The following is a 21,202-nucleotide window of genomic DNA, read 5'->3' as shown; positions in this document are numbered from 1 at the left end:
GCAGGGCTCTCAGGCTTACAGTTCTATTCCCGCCCCCGCACCCCCGTACCCCCTCCCCCCCACCCTGTGATGGAGTGGTCCAGAACTCACACTGGTCCCTTGGTGGGCTTATAATCCAAATATAGCCCACCAAAGGCCTTTGGGAAAATTTATATGGACACTGGGAGACAGAGGGTGTCCCTCAAGGTAGGACAAGTAAGAACCATGTGAGCCTGGTTCCTGAGGGCCATTCTCTCCAAAAGAAAGAATATTCCAGGGAATAAAGCCAACAAGAGAATGTAGGGCAAGAGATGGGGAGCAGAGAGAGAGAGAGAGAGAGAGCCCTTGAGCAGCTGGCTGGATCTAGCTATGTCTGAATCTGTCTCAGTTTTGTCAGCTGATCTATTCCTGTTCTTGTTTAAACTACTGGAATTGGGCATCTTATCCTTGCACCTTTAATAGTCCTACCTGAGGATATTATGTATAAATTCCTAACTCTTCTTTCTAATCTCTTAAAAATCTCTTAAAAATAAATCTATAAAATCTCTTATGGATACCCAGGGTACGGATAGGGATTGTACTGAGTGTGCAGATTGCTTTGGTTAGTATAGACATTTTAACAATGTTCTTCTAATCCATGAGCATGGAATGCTTTTCCATTTCTTTGTGAACTCTTCAATATCTTTCATAAGGGTTTTATAGTTTTCAGAGTATAGATTTTTACCTCTTTAATTGGGTTTATTCCTAGGTATCTTAATGTTTTGAGTGCAATTATAAATGGGGATTGATTCCTTGATTTTTTTTCTGCTGCTTTGTTATTGGTGTATAGAAATGCAATAGATTTCTGCACATTGATTTTATATCCTGCAATTTGCTGAAGTCATGTACTGGTTCTAGTAATTTTTTGATGGAGTCTTTTGGGTTTTCTACATAGAATATCATATCATCTGCAAATAAAGTTTGACTTCTTTCTTACCAATTTGTATACCCTTTATTTCTTTTTGTCGTCTGATTGCTGAGGCTAAGACTTCCAGCCCAGTGTTTATAGCAGTATTATCAACAATAGCCAAACGATGGAGGGAGCCCAAATGTCCATCAACTGATGAATGGATAAAGATGTGGTATATATATATACAATGGAATGTTACTCAGTCATCAAAAGGAATGATATCTTGCCACTTACAAAGACGTGGATAGAGCTTGAATATATTACACTAGGCAAAATAAGTCAATTAGAGAAAGACAAATACCATATGATTTCACTTATATATGGAATTTAAGAAACCAAACAAATGACATATGGGAAGAGGTGGAAAAAGAAAAGAGAGGGAAATAAATCACAAGAGACTCTTGATGATAGAGAACAATCTGAAGGTTGATGGAGGGAGGTGGGTGGGAGATGGGCTAGATGGGTGACGGGTACTAAGGAGGGCACTTGTGATGAGCACTGGGTGTTGTATGTAGGTGATGAATCACTAAATTCTACTCCTGAAACCAATATTATACTATATGTTAACTAAAATTTAAATTAAAAAATTTTTCATTAAAAAAAAAAAAGAAATTTGCAAGGTATTGTCATGAATAGGACCACAGGGTTAATCCTTGTGGTCTTGCTTCTCAAGTCATCTGGGTGAAGAATCTTTTTATAATTTGTAATTCCATCCAGTCCATCAATTTTTTTAGTTCCATCTGTCCAACAAAGGCATTATATACAGAATGTTGAAATGTCTCCTACTCCTCAATAAGAAAAAGATTGAAAACCCAACAAAAAACAGATAGAAAACCTGATAGAAACCCAGTAGAAAAGTGGGCAAAACATTTGAACAGCCGCTTTTAAAAACCAGGGTAAACAAGAGGCCAATAAACATACGCAAAGGAACTCAACTTCCGTAGTCATCAAGGAAATGCCAAAAAACAATCACAATAAAATATACAGTCCTGTTTGAATACACTAATGGCAAAGAGCAACTGAGTTTAATCACAGACCAACATGGCGCCCTATCCCATGGCACATATCCATAGTTCATAACCACATGCAACTTTCCACTCAGGTCAACGATACCTGAATCGGTCAGTTCCTGTTCACCAAGACAAATCTTCTGATCGCACACTCAGAATGAAATGCCACCTCATTGTCAGAGTGCCATAGATGTGTCTAAATATTGACTCTCAAATTCTGTATTGCAGAACAGTACGAGGTCTTGGTAAACAGTGGTCCGCAGACCACACTTTGAGTAGTGCTGACCTATAACTAACGCTGCTGGGATTCAGGTGGCCAGAGCTGGAAAAAGCTGGTAAGCAGACTCCTTTGCAGAATGAAGCCTCAGCCACGTTTAATTTAGCAAGATGGACTGCACATTAACCAAGACGTTCCCTAAACAGATAAAGAGAAGAACTTTATTCCAGTATTGCTGAGAAAACTAAATGGTGATGGCTGTGAATGTGAGCAAATGTAGGAGAAGGCTGCAGCGTATACCCGAGGATGACTTTGTACACTCATGGAAATAGGAGGTGATGTCCGGAAATAATAGCTCCGGGGGAAGTTGGCTGGAAAGAGGTCAGCTCCCGAACTGATATCTCTTCCCGCTACTCCAGATCTCTGAAAACAGCATAACTGGTCCCTAGAGAAGGGGTTTTTACACTGGGAAGATGTGTCTCCTCTCCCCAGTGGTTGGGCAAATAATAATTTCCGTGCTCAGGTCACAAAGGTGTTTCTACAAAACTCAAGGGGTGCGGTCTCTGGGGGTGTTTGTCTTTTTAATTTCCAACTGCCTCCTCTGATCCTCCTCCTCCCACTTCTTTCTTAGCCTAGTGATTCTCAAGCCTGGCTTCACAACAGAATCACCTAGAAAGCATCAATAAACACTAATGCCTGGACCCCATTCCCTGAGATTCTAGTTTATTTATCGACAGTGAGGCCTAGATATTCATAATTTTTTAAATTTGTTTTACGTTTTATTTATTTTTGAGAGAGAGAGAGAGAGAGAGAGAGAGAGAGCAGAGACAGAGTTGGGGAGGGGCAGAGAGAGAGGGAGACACAGAATCCTAAGCAGGCTCCAGGCTCCAAGCTGTCAGCACAGAGCCTGACATGGGGCTTGAACCCATGAACTGTGAGATCAGGACCTGAGCCGAAGTTGGATGCTTAACTGACTGAGCCACCCGTGCATGCATCCCTTAATAATTTTTTTTAATCTCCCAGGAGAATACAATAAGTAGAATTGAGACCTCTGTCTTAGCCAAAAGAACTCACTTGTCCTTCTATGTGTAGTTGAGTGTAATCAACCCATCCGTCACCAGCATTTTCTGAACTCCTAATGTGTTCAGGGGCTGCAGGAGATGTGACAAAACCTACTACGAAGTATTTACCCTGGATTCTCCAGAGTCATGTCCACAAAGTGCCGTCTCTGGACCTACGGCATCTCCATCAGCTGGGAGCTTGTTAGCAATGCAGATTCTCAGGCTTCGCCCCAGATGGACGGAATCTGAAATCTGGGGAATCAGGGCCAAGAATTTGGGTTTTAATTTCCTAGAGGAAATTGTGTTTCCTCTAGGAGCAGAAAAATTCATAGAGATAGAATGTAGAATGATGGTTGCCAGGAGCAAGGGAAGGAAGAAACGGGGAGTTATTTTTTAAGGGGTATTGAGTTTCAGCTTTGCAAGATGGAAAATGTTCTGTGGGTCGATGGTGACAATAACACACAACAATGTGAATGTACTTAACGCCACTGACCTGCACACTTGAGTATGTTTAAAATTGTACGTTATGTATATTTTGCCCCAGTTTAAAATATGTATGTTTGTGGGGCGCCTGGGTGGCTCAGTCGGTTAAGCATCCGACTTCGGCTCAGGTCATGATCTCATGGCTCCCGAGTTCGAGCCCCGCGTCGGGCTCCGTGCTGACGGCTCAGAGTCTGGAACCTGCTTGGGATTCTGTGTCTCCCTCTCTCTCTCTCTGCCCCTCCCCCACCCACACTCTGTCTCTCTTTCCCTCTGTCTCTCTCAAAAATAAATAAAAACATTAAAAAAATTTTTTTCAATATGTATGTTTGTATATGAATAAATATATACATATTATAAGCTATATATAATAAGTGTATTTTATTTATTTACTTATTTATCTATCTATTTATTTGTTTAAAGCCCATTAGGTGCTTCTGCTGCACACTAAAATTTGGAGAAAATTCCTCCAGACCCTGAGGGCCGACCATTCATTCGTTCATCACCCTTCATGACCTCTGTGCGCCTAAAACTGTGCTCGGCACCAGAGGAACATCATCCCTGCTCCCTTGGGGTTCAGATTTCAATGAGGAGACAGACATTAAGCAAATAATTGCACAACTCATTATTTAATCACAATTGAGATTATACCTTGAGCACGGCATGAGGAAGACAATGTTGTGAGACCACATAACCTGACTTGGCGGAGGGCATTAAAAATATTTCCTAAGAGCCAGAGGGAAGGAGAGTGGGGGGATGGGTGAGATAAAGTGGATTAAAAGTACACTTACCTTGGGGCGCTTGGGTGGCTCAGTTAATTATGCATCCAGCTCTTGATTTCAGCTGAGATCATGATCTCCCTGTTGGGAGAGCAAGCCCCACATAGGGCTCTGGGCTGGGCACGGAGCCTGCTTAAGATTCTAGTTCTCCTGCTTCCTCTGCCCCTCCCCTGCTTGCACTCCCTCTCTCTCTCCCTCCCTCTCTCTCTCTCTCTCTCTCTCTCTCTCAAAAAAAAAAGTACACTTACCTTTCTTTTAATGTTTATTTATTTTTGAGAGAGAGAGAGAGAGAGAGAGAGAGAAAGAGACAGAGCATGAGCAGGGGAGGGGCAGAGAGAGAGGGAGACACAGAATCAGAAGCGGCTCCGGGCTCTGAGCTGTCAGCACAGAGCCCGACGTGGGGCTCGAACTCACAAACCTCGAGATCATGACCTGAGCCGAAGTCAGACACTTAACCGACGGAGCCACCCAAACGCCCCAAGAGTGCATTTACCTTGATGAGCACTGAGAAATGTACAGAATTGTTGGATTATTATATTGTACACCTGAAAAAAATATAACACTGTATGTTAACTATGCTTGAATATAAAAGCATATATTCCCCCCAAATCTAAAACCTGAAAGATGGTTAGGAGTAACCCAGGAGAAAAGCTGTGGATGTAGCATGATACGCACAGGGCACGGCTTGTGCAAATGTCCTAGGGCAGAACGAGCCTGGCGTGTGTGAGGAGCTGAGAGAGGACAGGGTGGGGGAGCAGGGAGAGAGCAGGGAGGAATGATACGGCTCAGGGGGCAGGGCAGGGTGTGCAGGACCCGGTGACCGTGTGTGACCGTGTCGGGGATTGTGAAGTTTACCCCTTGCACGATGAGAGGTGAATGAAGATTTTGCAAGCAGGAGACATGGAAAGAGAGGTGCCTTGAGCTAACGCTTTGAACCTTTCCGAGGTGGGGGAGCTTCACAAGTTTGTAATTGGGTTCTGGCGACTTAAGCTACCAGTGCCAGGGTAAAAGGAATGAGTTAAATAGGTTGGTCATCCTCTATCCTCGAACCTTTTATATCCAGGTTGAGGAGACAGAGCCTGCACATGCTTCATAATGGCCTCAATACATTTCTAACATGTAATGGATAGAATGGGCTATGGAACCTGTGGTTTAAAAAACGAAAATAAAAAAATAAAATAAAATAAAATAAAATAAAATACAAACAACAAAAAAAGCTCAGTGGCTTAACATCAGTTTATTTCTTGCTAATGCTACATGTCCAAAGGAGGTCAGCAGAGAACTCTGGTCCACACAGTCACTCGGGGGCCCAGGCAGAGGAGCTCCACCATCCATGTGTGTCTTTGGACACTGAAGCAGGAAAAGAGAGCGGTAGGGGGTCAGGTATTAGCTCTTAAATGCTTTGACCCAAAAGTGAAACACTTTTCATAATGAGAAATCACTTGGGCCCACAGTCCATTGGCCAGGCTTGGTCACCTGACCTGCTTAACTGCAAGGAAACATAGGGGAGAACGCTGTAGTTGGTGAGCAATAAAGGCTTCTATCATGCAATAAAACATGCTAACGTGTGAGGATTTTTACACAGGCACTGCTGTGTTACAAACATCCCACTCGTGATCAACGCGGATGAGGGAGGAACTGAGCCTGACTTCCCCCTGGAAAGATGAGCTGTCCCAATGAGGTTCAAGTCTGAGTTCTCCGGGCAGCAGATGCCCCACGGAAGAGTGGCTGTGGAGATGTTCCCTCCGTTGTGAAGGTGCACGTTCCCTGGAGAGACCAGAGCTTCTGCTGGACCTCAACTGACCCCCAAATCACACCATGTTAACACCTGGGTGAATAAGACCTTCAGAATCATTTCACCCAACTATTTCATTGTGGCACAGACACCTGAAGCCCAAACAGGGGAAGTAACTTACCCAAAGTTGTACAACTAGTTCATGACCACACAGAATAAAGCCCTGTCTCACGGCTCCTAGTCTAGTCATTCCTATCCCCAGAAGACAAGACGTTTCTTTTTTTATTTAATTTTTTTAATGTTTATTTATTTTTGAGAGCAAGTCAGAGACAGAGAGTGAGCAGGGGAGGCTCAGCAGAGAGAGAGGGAGACACAGAATCTGAAGCAGCCTCCAGGCTCTGAGCTGTCAGCACAGAGCCCGACACGGGGCTCAAACTCACGAACCGTGAGATCACGACCCGAGCCAAAGTCTGATGCTTAACCGACTGAGTGACCCAGGGGCCCTGAAGATAAGACATTTCTAAACTTTAGGGGAAAAAAATAAGTTGGACCAAAACTCAAAAGTTCTATCCTAATACACAAAAAAGGAACATGATAAATATCAATATATGGAGACTAGAGAACATAAACTTAAGTGTCAGAAAGAAGTCTAAATATTCTTGATCTCAATAAATATGAATGGACAAAATTATTTTAGGGGGAGGCTAAGACTGTCAGATTTTTGAAATCCAGCTTGATGTTATTCACAATTCAAAATGATAACAAAATGACACAGAATGTTAAAAGAATGATAAAAATACAGTAGGTGTGGTCATACTGATATGAGACAAAATAGGAAATCTAAGTTGAAAGCGTTAAGACGATCTGAGATCTGACTGGGAGGAAGCCTGGCTGTTTTCCTACCTAAAACAGTCATACGGTCATAAAAAAACCAAAACATAGGTTAGCTAAGGAACACCAATATGGCAAAGATATGGTGGAAATGTGGGTGAGGTGTGTGTGTATGTGGGAGGTGGGGTGTGTGGGTAAATGTACATGTATGACTGTGTGATCAAAACGCTTCTGGGCTCTCCAAATCCATCCCACTTCCTTTTGTACACACCTGGCCATAGTACTACGTGGGGCCTTCGCTATCTGTCCCCCTGGAGCTGACCATCTAAGCGGGCAACTTGGCCACAGAAGAACGCCCAACCCAACCAACTAAGGATCCTGCCAGCGAGGAAGCCGGCGCATGAGAACTTGGCATCTGAACCAGTCTTCTGGATGGGGAGATCCCCATAAATGGGGAGCAGTGCTTCCCCTCCATCAAGGGGGATAGCTCCCAGGACCAATATTTGCTCTCAATACCGCAGTCACTGCTGCAAAGCCCTCCCAGGAAACTCCAGAGCTGCAGGCTGCCCTTCGGAGCACAGCTGGCTCCCTAGACACCTGACTGGTCCCCCTGACTGCTGAGACTTTTTTCACAGACCCTGTCATGCTGCGTGTTTCCAAAGCAAATACCCGTCGGGCCCACACAGGCACCAACTGTCTCCCATTTTGAGGAGCCAGTCCTGCAGACCAGTCTGTTAAGTACGTCACTGAAGGAAGAAAAGAAACAGCCCCCTGAAAACTCCCGACTAGTCCTGGGCTTGCCTGTAGTTTTATTACAGAGCCCAGTGGCAGAGAGCTGCTGGCAAGAGAGCCTCGTTCTCTCGGCCACCCATCCTAGCCCCAAGCCAGAGCCTTAAGGGGGGCCATGCTAGACACTGGGTGTTTACGGCTTGGGCCGCTAGCTGTTGCCGGTGCTTTATTTCTAGAAGCATCAAGGAGCCTCAGGGCTGGCTGCCCAGGGGCGGGAGGTTTGGGGGAGCAGGGAGGAGGGGCCGGAGGTGGAAGGTCATTCCCACAGTGGAACTCCGGGTCAGGTTAGAGCTGCTCCCACTGCTGGGAACTCAGCTGTGTCTTTTGTTGCCTGTGACGGTCCCTCCTGCAGGCCACCGTGGGGACTGCGGAACGCCCGCACATGGTTCTGGCAGGCTGGCCTCTGAGCTGGGCTCGCCATCATTAATCTGCCTGCCATCGAGCCCCCGTGAAAAGAGGAAATTGTTTCATGCTCGCCCAGAGACCAGGGGAAAGGGCTCAGAGTGGGAAGAAGGACCAGACCGGGGGGGTGGGGGGGGGGGGGGTGGTTGTGTGTCACTCCCTGAGCGGCCTCTTTGGGGAGCCGGCAGGCCCTTCCCCCGGAGGACCTCGGGGTTCCTGCAGCCCGGCTGGTAATTAGCAGGGTGATGAGGGCTGGCTGGGGTTGCTCCGGCTGAGGCTTTGGGCCTGAAACAATCAGGGCCTGTTTTCTGACAGAGATGACAAATGGAGGAAGTGAAGGGGGGCGGGGGGCTCTCAGCATAAAGGAAAACGTGGACAAGAGGAAATACCGAGTGCAAATTGCTGTAATGAATTGTCAAGGCAGGTTCCTGAAGGTGGGAGAAACCTGGGGTGTCGCAGAGCCCGTGCTGGGACCTGCCCTTCAGTGCACTTGGAAGCGACCGGCATTGTGGCTGCGTCGGTGGGCAGATGGCTCCATATCTATAGAAGCTGTCCCCGTAGCAGGTGGAGGCCTGAGCCAGAGCTGGGTCCTCTCTGCATGCTCAGAAAGGCATGGGGTGTGCTCATCCTGGCTAATGTCCACGTCCCAAATATCAAGTTTAATAGGGGGGAGGAAGTTTTCTACCTCTAATACCAAAGACATTCTTTTTTATTTTTAACGTTTTGTATTTTTGAGAGAGCACGAGCGCACACATGAGCAGGGCAGGGGCAGAGGAAGAAGAGACAGAATCCGAAGCAGGCTCCAGACTCTGAGCTGTCAGCACAGAGCCTGACATGGGGGCTCGAACTCGTGAACCCAGAGATCATGACCTGAGCCGAAGTTGGATGCTTAACCGTCTGAGCCACCCAGGCGCCCCACCAAAGACATTCTTAATGCAAAGCAGCTCCCTTGTTCTGCGGGGTACTGGGATCATATGGAGAAATTCTCTGGAGAGGAGTGTGGAGGCGGCGTGGGGGTGGGGGCTCAGCTCCTCCGTGTAACATAGGGAAAGAATTTGGAGCTCCCAGGAGCAAACCGGGAAGAGGGGAAGGGAGCAGAAATGGAAGGGAAGGAAGACAAGTGTGCAGGATGGATGGCGGGGACCCAGGCCCAGGCCTTCCTGTGGCCCTGCTCCTGCCCTCTGTGAGGTCAGCCAAACCCTGGAGGCCTGATGGGAACGGATTCTGGGGAAACCATTGCAGGCAGATGTGGGGCAAAAAGCCCGTGTGTGTGCACAGGCTGGAGGCAAAGGGGCCCGAGAGCTGACACCATCTACACGTTTTAGGGATTTGCAGGCCTGCGTCTACAAATTTTTAGGAAACCCCGCTGACCTAGGAGTCACGTTGAGGGTCACTGGACAGTGACAGCCCCCATTCCCTGGCCAGATATCTCTTCTCCGTGCCTGTCCAACCCCCCTGAACATCCAAGTGGTCTTTGTGTCCTTTCTCCCATTTTTTAAGTTACAATTTACACATGGTAAAAATCACCATTTTTAGAGCGCAGTTGCACAAGTTCTGATAAATGCTTACTGTTGTGTTGTCATTAGCATCATCAAGATACAGAACATTTCCACTATTCCAGAAAGTTCCCTTGGCTGCCTCTGAAAATCAAACCCTTCCCTCACTCCCAACCCCTGTTCTGTTTTGTGTCCCCACGGTTCTGCCTTTTCCGGAGTGTCGTAGAAATGAAATCATATGGTACCCAGCCTCCGAGTTGGGCCTCTTCCGCTCAGCATAATGTACTTGAGATTCATCCAGGCTGTTGCGCAAATCGTCACCTGCCTCTTTTGATTGCTGAGTCGTAGTCCACTTGACGGGTGTATCGTAGCTCGTGGGTGTATTCCCTAGATGAGGAATGCTTGGGTTCCTTTTTCACACGTCCTTTTGATCTCATCTTTTGTGAGACATTTTACTGGTGGGAATTATACAAAGAGGAAAAAAAAACAGTAATCCTGCCAGACTTTAGTAATTCTTCTCCTTCTCAAGGGACCTCAGTTAGCTTTTGAGGTCGGTTTCCTCATTTAATATCTGCCTCCCAAACTTGATGTAAATGACTGATTTTATAACTTACAAAAAGGCTTGGGTTTTGTTTTGTTTTATAGCAACTTTACTGAGATGTAGTTCATAAACCACCCAATTCATCCAGTTAATGTTTTATTTATTTGTTTAGTTAGTTAGTTATTTTTGAGACAGAGAGACAGAGCATGAGCAGGGGGAGGGGTAGAGAGAGAGGGAGACATGGAAACTGAAGCAGGCTCCAGGCTCTGAGCTGTCAGCACAGAGCCCGACGGGGGGCTCCAACCCACGAGCTGTGACATCATGACCTGAGCCGAAACCAAGAGTCGGACGCTTAACCCACTGAGCCACCCAGGTGCCCCTAGTTCACCCATTTAAAGTGAACAACTCAGGGCACCTGGGTGGCTCAGTGGGTTAAGCGTCCGACTCGCGGTTTCGGCTCAGGGCATGATCTCACGGTTCGTGGGTTCGAGCCCCGTGTCGGGCTTTGTGCTGACGGCGCGGAGCCTGCTTGGGATCCTCTCTCTCCCTGTCTCTGCCCCTCCCCTGCTCGCTCGCTCTCTCAAAATGAGTAAATAAACTTTAAAAAAAATAAATAAATAAATACATAAAGTGAACAGCTCAGTGGCTTTTAGAATATTGACAGAATTGTGTCAACGGGAGTCGACTGGAGAATACTTTCATTACTGCAGTTCTTAAAAGTACGCATCCTTTAGCCGCCACCTCTAGCCCCGGTCTATGTTCAGCCCCTGTGGACTTGTCTCTTTGGGACGTTTCATAAAAACGCAATGCTACAGTATGTGGTCTTTTTGTGTCTGGCTTATTTCACTGAGCATAATGTTTGCAAGGTTCGTCCATGCTGTAGCCTGTAACATTACTTCATTCCTTTTTATTACCGAATAATAGTCCATTGTGTGTTTGTGCTGCTAGTTGAGACGTTCATCGGTTGATGGACATTTGGGTTGTTTCCATTTGAGGGCTATTATGAAGAACGCTGCTATGAACACGAGCCTACAAGTTTTTGTGGGGGCATATGTTTTCAGTATGTATCTAAGAGGCAAACTGCTGGATTATAAGGTAACATAAGCCACTTGCAAAGCTGCCAAACTGTTTTCCAAAACAGCCCCGGCATTCTTTAGTCCAAGAGACACTTTGAAAGTGTCCAAGTAGAACACAAATAGTTATAATTTAATGCTATTCGTTGAAATGACACGAACAATATTTGGTCGTGGTAACAATTTAGACAACACTGAAGTGTCTCAAGCAACACTGCCCCCCCCCAGACCTACTCACCCCCACAGAGAATCGCTGGAACCACTTGGTGTGACTCACTCTGCCTTTTGCTCAACACATACACAAAACTTATGTCCTTTTGTCGAAATGGAAATGCATCCTTACTATACACGTGGCTCTAACTTCCTTTTTAAAAATTGTGGTAAGACATACATAACCTAATATATGTGTGCTTTCACCATTTTTAAGTGCACAGGTCAATGGCATTAAGTACCTTCCCATAGTGGTGTAGCCATCACCACTGTCCATCCATAGAACTTTTTACATCTTGCAAAACAAACTCTGTACCCACTAAACAACATCTCCCCATTCCCCCTCCCCCATCCCCTGGGCAACCACCACTCTACTGTCTGCGTCTAAAATTTTGACTGCTCTCTGTACCTCCTGGGAGTGGAATCACGCAGTATTTGCCTTTTTGTGACCGTCTTGTATCACTTAACATCACGTCTTCGAGATTTATCCATGTTGTAGCAGGTGTCCAAATTGCCTTCCTTTTTAAAGCTGAGCAATTACCCATACGTCCGCCATGTTGTGATGACCCATTCATCTGTGGCTAGACACCTGGGCTGCAGCCACCGTTGAGCGATTGGGAACAGTGCTGCTAGGAACACGGTTGTGCAAATGTCTCCTCACATCCCCGCTTTCAATTATTTTGAGTACATGACCTCTAATTCCCTTTTCTAGAAATTAGACTCTTCCTCGAATTATGTCACTTAAAAAAATCTTCACTGTACTAATGTGGTCCTCCCAGTAAATCATCGTCATGCTTTAAATTGCTTAGTTTTCCTCCTTACTATGGGTGTCTTCTAATCTATTTTACCATTCCCCCCTCATGAGAAATTGTGCACTGGGTGATGGGATTCTCACCACACTGCAGTCGGGTGGATATAATTATTAGCCCCATCTTCAAGATGAAGAAACTGAGGGTAGAGAGCATCAGTAATCTGCCTGAGGCTGTTCTGCTGATAAGGGCTGAAGTTAGAGATCAAAGTCTGTCCAATTCCCAAGCTTACCCTCAGCATCGTAACTAAATGTCATTCATGAAGGGTCTTACTGGTCAGCCAAGGAGTGGCCTGGAGGGACCAGGGGAGGGGACTTGAATGTCTGTGGACATTTGCATTCCAGGAGCCATGAGACCGACTCCCTGACGAAAGTAGGGTCTTCCTTTCAACAATGAGTGTCCTTTCTCAAAGGTCAGGTCTCATGGAGTCTCGGAAAACCAGAGTAGATCCCCCCCCCCCACCCCTTCCTAATGAGGGCCATCGGGTCACACTCTTTTCTGCTTCCTTTCCTTTTCCTCTTTGACCTCTCACTTGCTCAGTCCCACCTTCACCCCTGACCCCCACCTCTTCCAGACTGTCCAGGTTCAGGTGACAGAAACCCGGCTCAGATTAGCTCACACAAACACCAAGAATTCTTTGGCTCCTTTCACTGGGAACATAAGGGTGCATCTGGCCTCAATCGTGATTGGATCCAGGGGCCCAAGTGAAGTCATCAGGCTCTTTCTCCGTGTCCCAGTTCCGCTTCTCTCTGGATAGTGACCCAGCTCTTTCCTGTGGTGGAAAGACTTTCTCCAGGAGGTAGAAAGGCTAGCCACCAGAAACTCCAAAAGTACAGCCTCCAAGCCTAGCTATCCAACCAGAAGGAGGGCTGCTTCCTTCTCCCGGTATCCATATATTCGTCTCAGAGAAGGACTCCAATTGGCCCCGCCTGAGCTGTATGTTAATTCCATAACCAATCACATGGCCAGGAAGAGGCCGTATCAGGGCTGATACTGACTCCATGACATGGGAGGCAGTCTGCGGTACCAACGAGAGGGGAGCAGAAAGCACGTGTGCTAAGCAGCAAAACCACCATCACCCTTTGTCAGCCGTGGCCAAACGGCTCCTCCGACGGGCGATAAACTCTCCACGTGTGGCTACTGCTGTTCCTGTGTTACTGACACCGCTGCCAGTGGACCACACCGCCCCCAGCTGTCACGGCCAGAGTCGACCCTGACTTCTGGTTCAGAAAGAATGCAAACCTCACACCTGTGAAGGTGTGCAACCCATCCAGCCCCGTTTCCACCATGCTGGAGGAGACACCACGCTACCCAACCATTTTCATCACCCGCTGCTCCTTCCAACTCACTCCCCAGGCTTAGGTCATCTTTCAGCGAGCCTTGTGTCTTCCCTCACTCTAAGGTACGAGAGCATGAGGCACCCAGATGTACTGGCTGTTTATACTGCACAGAGCAGGGGGCCGTGTGTGTGGCTCCCAGCTCATCCCTGGGTCCTTCCTCGCTGCAGTCCTAGGCTCTGATGATGGCTACAAGCCAAATGGTCATGGACAAGCCTGGTCATTACACTGCCTCTTCCCCTTGACTCACTGCAGACCCGACCGGATGAAATATTTGGTTTCTTCATCATGAAGGAGGCCTAATGCTTTCTCACCATTTGACTGACTGTTAAATGAAAGCCGGGTCCTCTGGTGTGTGGAGTGGAGGCGGGGGAGGCGGGGGGGGGGTGTGTGTTTGTTTGGTTTCTTCCAGCATGTCATCAGGGATTAATTCATCCCTGGCCTAACTCTATGGACAAGGTACAATACTTAGCACTTCCCTCCTCCTCTCCTTTGTCGCCCCTTCCCTTCCTTGGTGAAAAGGTTGCTCCCTCTGATGTCCCCAAATACTCTGCCTGTATGCGAACTTGAGCCAGTATTTCAGGCTGCCAGAGAGTAGGGCTCTGAGAACTAGGAACAGAATACGTTTCAAATAGGTGGAGGTTCCTGAGCCACCTGCCCGTGTTAAGCTGAGAAATAAGTCACAAAATATAAACCACATAAACAGAGCCACAACCCCTTCCATCTCGAATGAGTTACTCACAAGCGAAAGAAACGTTAGCCGACGAAGCAACTGGCATTGCTGTTACCCTAGGTTGGCATTAGCAACACTCTATTGTTCTGGAAACACTTTCCCTCCTACCAACTCATTTCGTTTCCCATAACCATACGCCAAGGAAGTAACTGCACGTTGTTAAAGCCTGAGGTTGAGGCCGGTGAACTCACAAGCATAGGTCGTGTGCTACATGAGGGACATGTCTTTCAGTAACACCACAGGGGACTCTGGTCCAATGGGTGGAGTTTGATAGTTCTTGCTACGAGGCATAATAAAAAATATATATAAAATAAATAAAAATCAAAAAATCTAAAAAATAAAAAGGAAGTAGTAAAGGGATTGTTCTCATTTCCACTTGGCAAGTGGAGAACTAGCAGATTCATTTCTCTTTTATTTATTTATTTTTTTGGGGGGGACAGAGAGAGACAGAGCATGAACGGGGGAGGGGCAGAGAGAGAGGGAGACACAGAATCGGAAACAGGCTCCAGGCTCCGAGCCATCAGCCCAGAGCCTGACGCGGGGCTCGAACTCACGGACCGTGAGATCGTGACCTGAGCTGAAGTCGGACGCTTAACCGACTGCGCCACCCAGGCGCCCCAGCAGATTCATTTCTTGAGGTGGGCCTCTGCAGACAGCCTTTGCAATGAAATCCCTACTGTAGTTTCTGAGAACCCTAGAGTCAAGAAACGGAAGATGAGGTATACAGTTGGTATCAGAGAAGACTAGAACTGAGGGCTTGCCAGCTCATCTTGCTCTGATGAGCACGTATTCCTAGTGGGCCACACGAGATCCGCTGAAACAAGGCAAAATTCGTTAAAACTCCTAACCGCGAAGCCGGCGAGGCAGAGAGGATAGCCCCGTTTTACCGCTGAATAAGCTGAAACGAGAAAGGTCGCTCCGCGGCCGGCAGAAATCGCGCCAAGAGCTGGCCAAGATGGAACTAGAAACGATTTTGCCCAAACAGCATGTTCTTCTTCTTTGTAGCTAGAGCGTAGGGTTATTTTCCATTTGCGTGCTGGACAGGAATGTAACTCCCATGAGAAGGAACGAGAATTGCCCTCGACCTGTCCCACTGTCTGTCTGGAAAGCTGAGAATATAAATACACAGATTATGGTTCATATGCTGGGCTTGAGCTGAGAAATTCACGAACTCTATTCTTTGCGCTCTGAGCTTTGCATTCTTAACTTCCTTCACATCGGCAGGGAAGTGGATGTGGTTCTCTTGGTGGATCCTCACAGTTATAGCTCATTCTGACGGGGCACCATGGGGATAAGAAACCAGGAAGAGAAGTTGCAAAAGGACCAGGATCCTTCAGAGCAGTGAAGGCAGGGCCATGTCTACATACGAGAGAATAACTGTAAGAGAAGTACAATGAACAGTCCCCACCCATCCGTCTGATCGCCAACTCAGCAGCCCTCCATGACAGTTCTCAGCTGACCTCAGCTTGAGGGACCCAGCATGAAGCCCATCACACTGTGGGCCTGCAGTCGACACCGGGTCCATTTGTTCCCAAGGTCCCGGCTCTGTGCCACCTCAGCACAAAAACGTGAGTGGTGTGGAAGGGGGTCTTGGGCAGGAAGAATGGAAGATATGTGGTCTTGACGGTGAAGCTCGGGTGGGCAGGGCCTTCCTGCACACCTTTGGGAAAGACTTCTTTGTCCGACACGGTCCTGGGCCCTGCGGACACAACCTCTTCACGTGGCCTCGCCACGTCCCCATTGTGCAGCTGGGGTGACATTAAACGTCCTCCAAAGGACTCACAGGTGGGCAAGGAGAAGGACCGGGAATCCAGCCTAGGTCTGTGTGAACCAAAAGGCTACTGGTGAACTTGCTGGCTAAAGAGACCAGAGGGGCCCAGCGTTGCTAACAGAACAGCCAGAGGATGGTGGGAGCAGAGAGAAGACCCTGGAAAAGGCGGCCAGACAGCCCACGTGCAGACCTTAAAGTTGGCGGGGGGGGGGGGGGGGGGGGGGGGGGGCGGTCACTGCCGCAGGGGTAAGATGCTGCCTTCTGGCCATCTCCTGCCCCACTCAGAGACCACCATCCATCAGCCCACCGTGGTGCGTGATGTCCCGAAGGACAGGGCTTGGGACATCGGCCCCAATTTCTAAATCATAAGGATGGCCACTGTGTGCCCTTATTCAAAATGCACCTTGTATGAACACACTCGGCCAAGAGAGGGGGTGCTTCCCCCATCAAGCCATGTGCCCATAGGCCTATGTCTGCCGCCAGGGGTGACTTCCCTCATTCACGCAGATGTGCTGCAAGAGCGAGCTGTGGCCCTGCTCTGAGAAACCTCCTTTATGAGTCTCCACATTTATTTATTCCATGAACACTTGCTACATCCCGGGCCCTTCAGAGAGGAGGGAGTCAGAGCTCCCGCTGTTGAGGAGCTGAAGGTCTGGTGGGGGAGGAGGTCACAAACACAGACGATGGAAAAGCACGATTGAGGGGCACAGGGAGGCCCGGCAAGGGGCCCCAAGTCCACACTCTGGCGTGTCTCCTGGCAAATCCGCTCTCTACACTCTCCTTCTCCTCGCCCCCTCACTCGGCAAATCAGGACTGAGCGAGGCAGACCCCCGCTCCCGTCCCACCAGCTGCTCCCGCTCATCAGATCCCGGCTGAGTCTGACCTGGGCTGGTCACCCTTCACCCCCAGGTGTAGTCAAAAGGTCCTTTGTCTCCGGGGACTCTGGGAAATTCCTTCCTTCCTCCCAGCTTGGGGACCTGCCACTCTTAATAGGTTCAATATTTGATTGTCAACAGATGGAAGGGTCAGTTCTCAAAAAAAAAACAAGGGCTTTGGGTCTGAATTGTTTCTTTAAGTCTCTCCAACTCTCCACAGGATCTCAGGCCAAGATGTTAGGCTGAACCTAAAATCAATCAGGCCCCAGGCTACAGAAAAAGTGGCTCAAAAATACAAAACGTGCTCGCTAACACATGGTGCGACGCTTTCTTCTCCAGAGCACGGATGCTCTTAGTCTCTGAACGGTTTAGAGAACAGCACAGACATGAGTCTGAGGTGGCCAGATCCTTTGAAGGATACTTAAAAATGACAACAACAATAACAATAACAAAAAGGCATCTCACTTAGCATTTTCCGGCAGCCACTTATGAAATCCTGTTTCCCAGGAATCTTCCTCACTTATGAAGTGTGCTTGTGGCCACGTTGGCCTCACCCTCCCTGGCTGGCAGTCTCTCACAGAAGCCAGAGACTTGAGAGAGACAGAGAGAGACAGAGAGAGAGAGATCCGGTGGCCTGTGTGAAGCGTGGAGGCAGAATTGCTTTTGATGTGGCTCTTCTAGAAAGCCACTAAGTAAAGACACTGGACCCACCTCCTTCCTGTCAAACAACAGCTGACCAAGGTTTGCCAGGACCCTGCTGGGGAGATGTTCAGATCCCCACTGATCGGAGGCCCCGAGTGGACCAGACACTGGAATCGAAACTCAGTCAGCAAGAGGAACTGTTTCTCACTAACAGGGGCACCTGGTACTACCTAACCTAGACCCAGAAACTTCAGCTGTAAAAACCACCCAAAGGAGCCATTCTTCCTGTGCTGCCGGAAGTAAGAGATCACTTTGGCTAAAAAGGAAACAGTCATCGAACATCCTAAAAGCCACGCACCTTTCTCCCTGGGAGGACGCTGGGACTCCAGCAAAGACATCTGTCCTTCCCTCCTGCTGTTCCCAGCCCCTCCCTCAGCGTCTGCGTCTGGCACAATGGCAGAGTGGCCAACAGCAGATAGCAGAGAGAAATGTCCACTTTAGGGAGGCATTCGTTAGAGAAAAGGCAAGAGTGTGGCTATAAATAGAATTCTGGGATACATGCAAATCATGGGTGAATCCACCTGAGAGTTCTTACTCTATTAAATATTTTATGAGCCCTGAACAACTGACTTGCTTCAAGAAGTAGACATATTAATAACGCGTAAGATTTACTGAGCATCTACTATAGGTCTCAGCCGGAAAAGTAGAGTGCTCAGGGAGAAATGCAGGGAGGAGACTTGGCAAGAGAGCAGGAAACAGAGTGGGAATGGCATTCCTGGTGAGGAAGGTCAAATGCCAGGGCCCAGAGGTAGGAACAAATTCGCTACAGGACCCCTACGATGCCTTTCTGAGGAAGGTGGATTCGTTGCAGGGCAAGCTTTCACCTGGAAGGCCTGTCCTTCTCTCGAGCACTTGCTCGGAGAACTTGCTTCCTCACCCGGGGTCTCTTTATGGGGCTATTGAGCCCAGCGCTGAGCGAGGCAGAGAGGTTTTGACAGTTTCATTTTATTTTGTCCTAAACAAGAGATAATATGAAATAGGCACCTGGGAGTGGTTTGAATTAACAGCCCAAACCAAATGAACAGCTGCATCCCAGAGAGGTGGGGGGGGTGGGGGGGAAGTTTCCTGCTTTGGGCCATATTTCCTTTCAGCAACATTACATTAACACTTATGAAATACAGCCGAAAACTCAGGCCGTATTGAAGGGGCAGGAGAAATGTACTTCCATACGCCGTGCAAAATGTACAGCCAATTAATTGGCCGTGTAAGCCTGGGTTTTCAACTCATCTGCAGGAGTCTCGAGGTTAATGAAACCATTACGTATGCATGGATGTTGTGGAAGGGGGAAACAGGGAAGGAATAATTGACAATGCCCTCCATCTAGCTTTGTGGTGTGGGCTGTTCTTATCTGACAGTCCTTATCAGAGTCAGGTATGTGGGCAGAATGGGCCTCTGAGTGCGCATGCATGGGTATGTGTGTGCGTGTGTGTGTGTGTGTGTGTGTGTGTGTGTAACCATGTTAATGAGAACAATTATATTTCTCCATCTGGAGTCCATTAGCCGTGATTATGATGATGGACTCTCCTACCCTTATGACTATCAGGATTAGCTAACCCCATTATTACCCAGGCCACCTTTCTCAGTCCGCTGCACGGAGCAGAGGGGACGGTTTCCTGTCATCTAAGCCGGCTCCTTCTCTCCCACTCCAGAGGAGCCGGGGTAAACTCCCTCACCCCATCTCAATTACAAGAGCCCTAATAGGCCCTCCTGTCCCAAGTGACGGGCCTCTGCAGGTGTGCAGGAGGAGGGGTGGGACGGCCAGCTGATCTGTGTGGCCAGGGGCGTGACGCTCTCTCCACTGCGTTCATGGCACCAGGCCTGCGTCCTGCAGGTGTGCGGCAATTATCTGGGCCCGGTTACCTCATCGTTTCTTAGGGTGGATGGAAAAAATAAATAAGACACACTAAAAAGCCTGTTATTACAAAATAGGAAAAGCCTGAGAGACAGGCAGGACCCCCAAATGGAATGCTTGATCCCTTCAATCAAGCCTCTGGTTTCAAGAACTTGTCCCCCAAAGACTGAAGACAGGAAGAGGATGTAGGGTTGCTTTTCGGGATGAAAGCACTGATCAAACTGGTAAGATTTGGGGGCCCTGGGTTCCCTCCTCCCGAGCAGTCTTTCCCAAAGGAGCTTCATTCCTCGTCACCCCACCCCACCCCCACCAACAGGCAGCAACTCGATGACAGAATCTCTGCGGGAATTTGATATTGCCCAAGAGGTCATCAAAGAAGCCGCCATGAGTGAATTACGGTTGGATTATCTCACCCTCATCTCATGGTTCAGGACAGTCTCTGTTTATTTGAAGCGTAGTCCTGAGGTGTGCACCATTTTTTCAGGGCTCGGGTCCTCTGTGGTAGAGTATCCCCTTGGAGGTGCCTGAGATAGCAATGTCCTCAGCCTTCAAGACACCGGAGCCCCCAGCATGGTGCCTCCGGCTCAGAGAAGCCTCCTCCATTTACCCCAGAGGGGCAGTTGGTAGTAGTATTTTCACGTGCATCAGGACATGAAAAGGGTTGGGAAGCGCTGCTCTAAAGATCTCATTTCCTTTTGCTCTCCATCTTCCCTCACCGCCTTTCTTCCTGCTCAGACAGCCAAAGTTAAAAACACCCTTACCGTGGCCAACAACGTCCTCTGTTGGCCACTGAGGACGGTGAGGCCCCAAGGGTTCCATGGATTACCTGAGGTCACACAGCCCCGTGATGGCAGAGTGAGGATTCGAACTCAGACCTCCTGGCTCCCAACTGAGGTCTACTCTAACTCCTTTCTAGCTGGAAGCAGACGTTTGCCTTGCTTCCTTGCGCTCTGGAACCTTCTCCCAGCCCCTCCTTGTCCGCCTTGCTGCCCTCTGGCCTGCTGACCAGCAGGTGCTGATTTGGACGTCCAGGCTACCAATCCAAGCAACCAGAGCATCAGGAATACATCCAGTGAGAACTCACAGCTCTCATGCATCCTGACTCAGAGGGGAAGGTGGCAGTACCTCTGTGCTAATCTGTTGTTCTTGGCTTCCGTCAGAAGAGGCCAGCAAGGCGTTCTCAGGAAGGCCCCAGGGCAGCTGTCTCCCACACAGATGCAGACATTTGCCGCGGCAGCAGGCTTTGGTTCCTGTCAACTCAGGGAAAGCTTGTCCTGAGTGTTTTCACAGCCCGTTGGCGCTGGGGTCACCATGGCGCCCAAGAGTCATAAATTCAGAGTGGGCTTCGGTGCGGGCAGTCTGGGGGGACCATGTGGTGCCACAAATATCCTTTTTCCGAGCAATTCCAAAGTCCGGAAAACGGGAACTTCCGTGAAGATGAGCAAACGATACAACTCTTGTCAGACCCTACTCGATCCCACTTGAAACCCCATCTGAGCATCTGTCCCCATCTGTTTAGAGATGCGAGGGTTATTTCTGGCACCGTCTGAATGAATGTGCATCCTTCTGCA

The 21,202-nt window shown here is 48.4% G+C and overlaps 1 pseudogene; it reads left to right on the top strand.

Moving 5' to 3' along the window:
- Window positions 1–14,579: 14,579 nt before the first annotated feature.
- On the top strand, window positions 14,580–14,719 carry LOC131493756 (small nucleolar RNA SNORA62/SNORA6 family; annotated as a pseudogene).
- Window positions 14,720–21,202: the final 6,483 nt, after the last annotated feature.

The sequence above is a fragment of the Neofelis nebulosa genome, chromosome 13 (genome assembly GCF_028018385.1).
Source record: "Neofelis nebulosa isolate mNeoNeb1 chromosome 13, mNeoNeb1.pri, whole genome shotgun sequence".
Lineage (NCBI taxonomy): Eukaryota > Metazoa > Chordata > Mammalia > Carnivora > Felidae > Neofelis > Neofelis nebulosa.
This window is presented reverse-complemented; position numbering and strand designations above follow the sequence as displayed.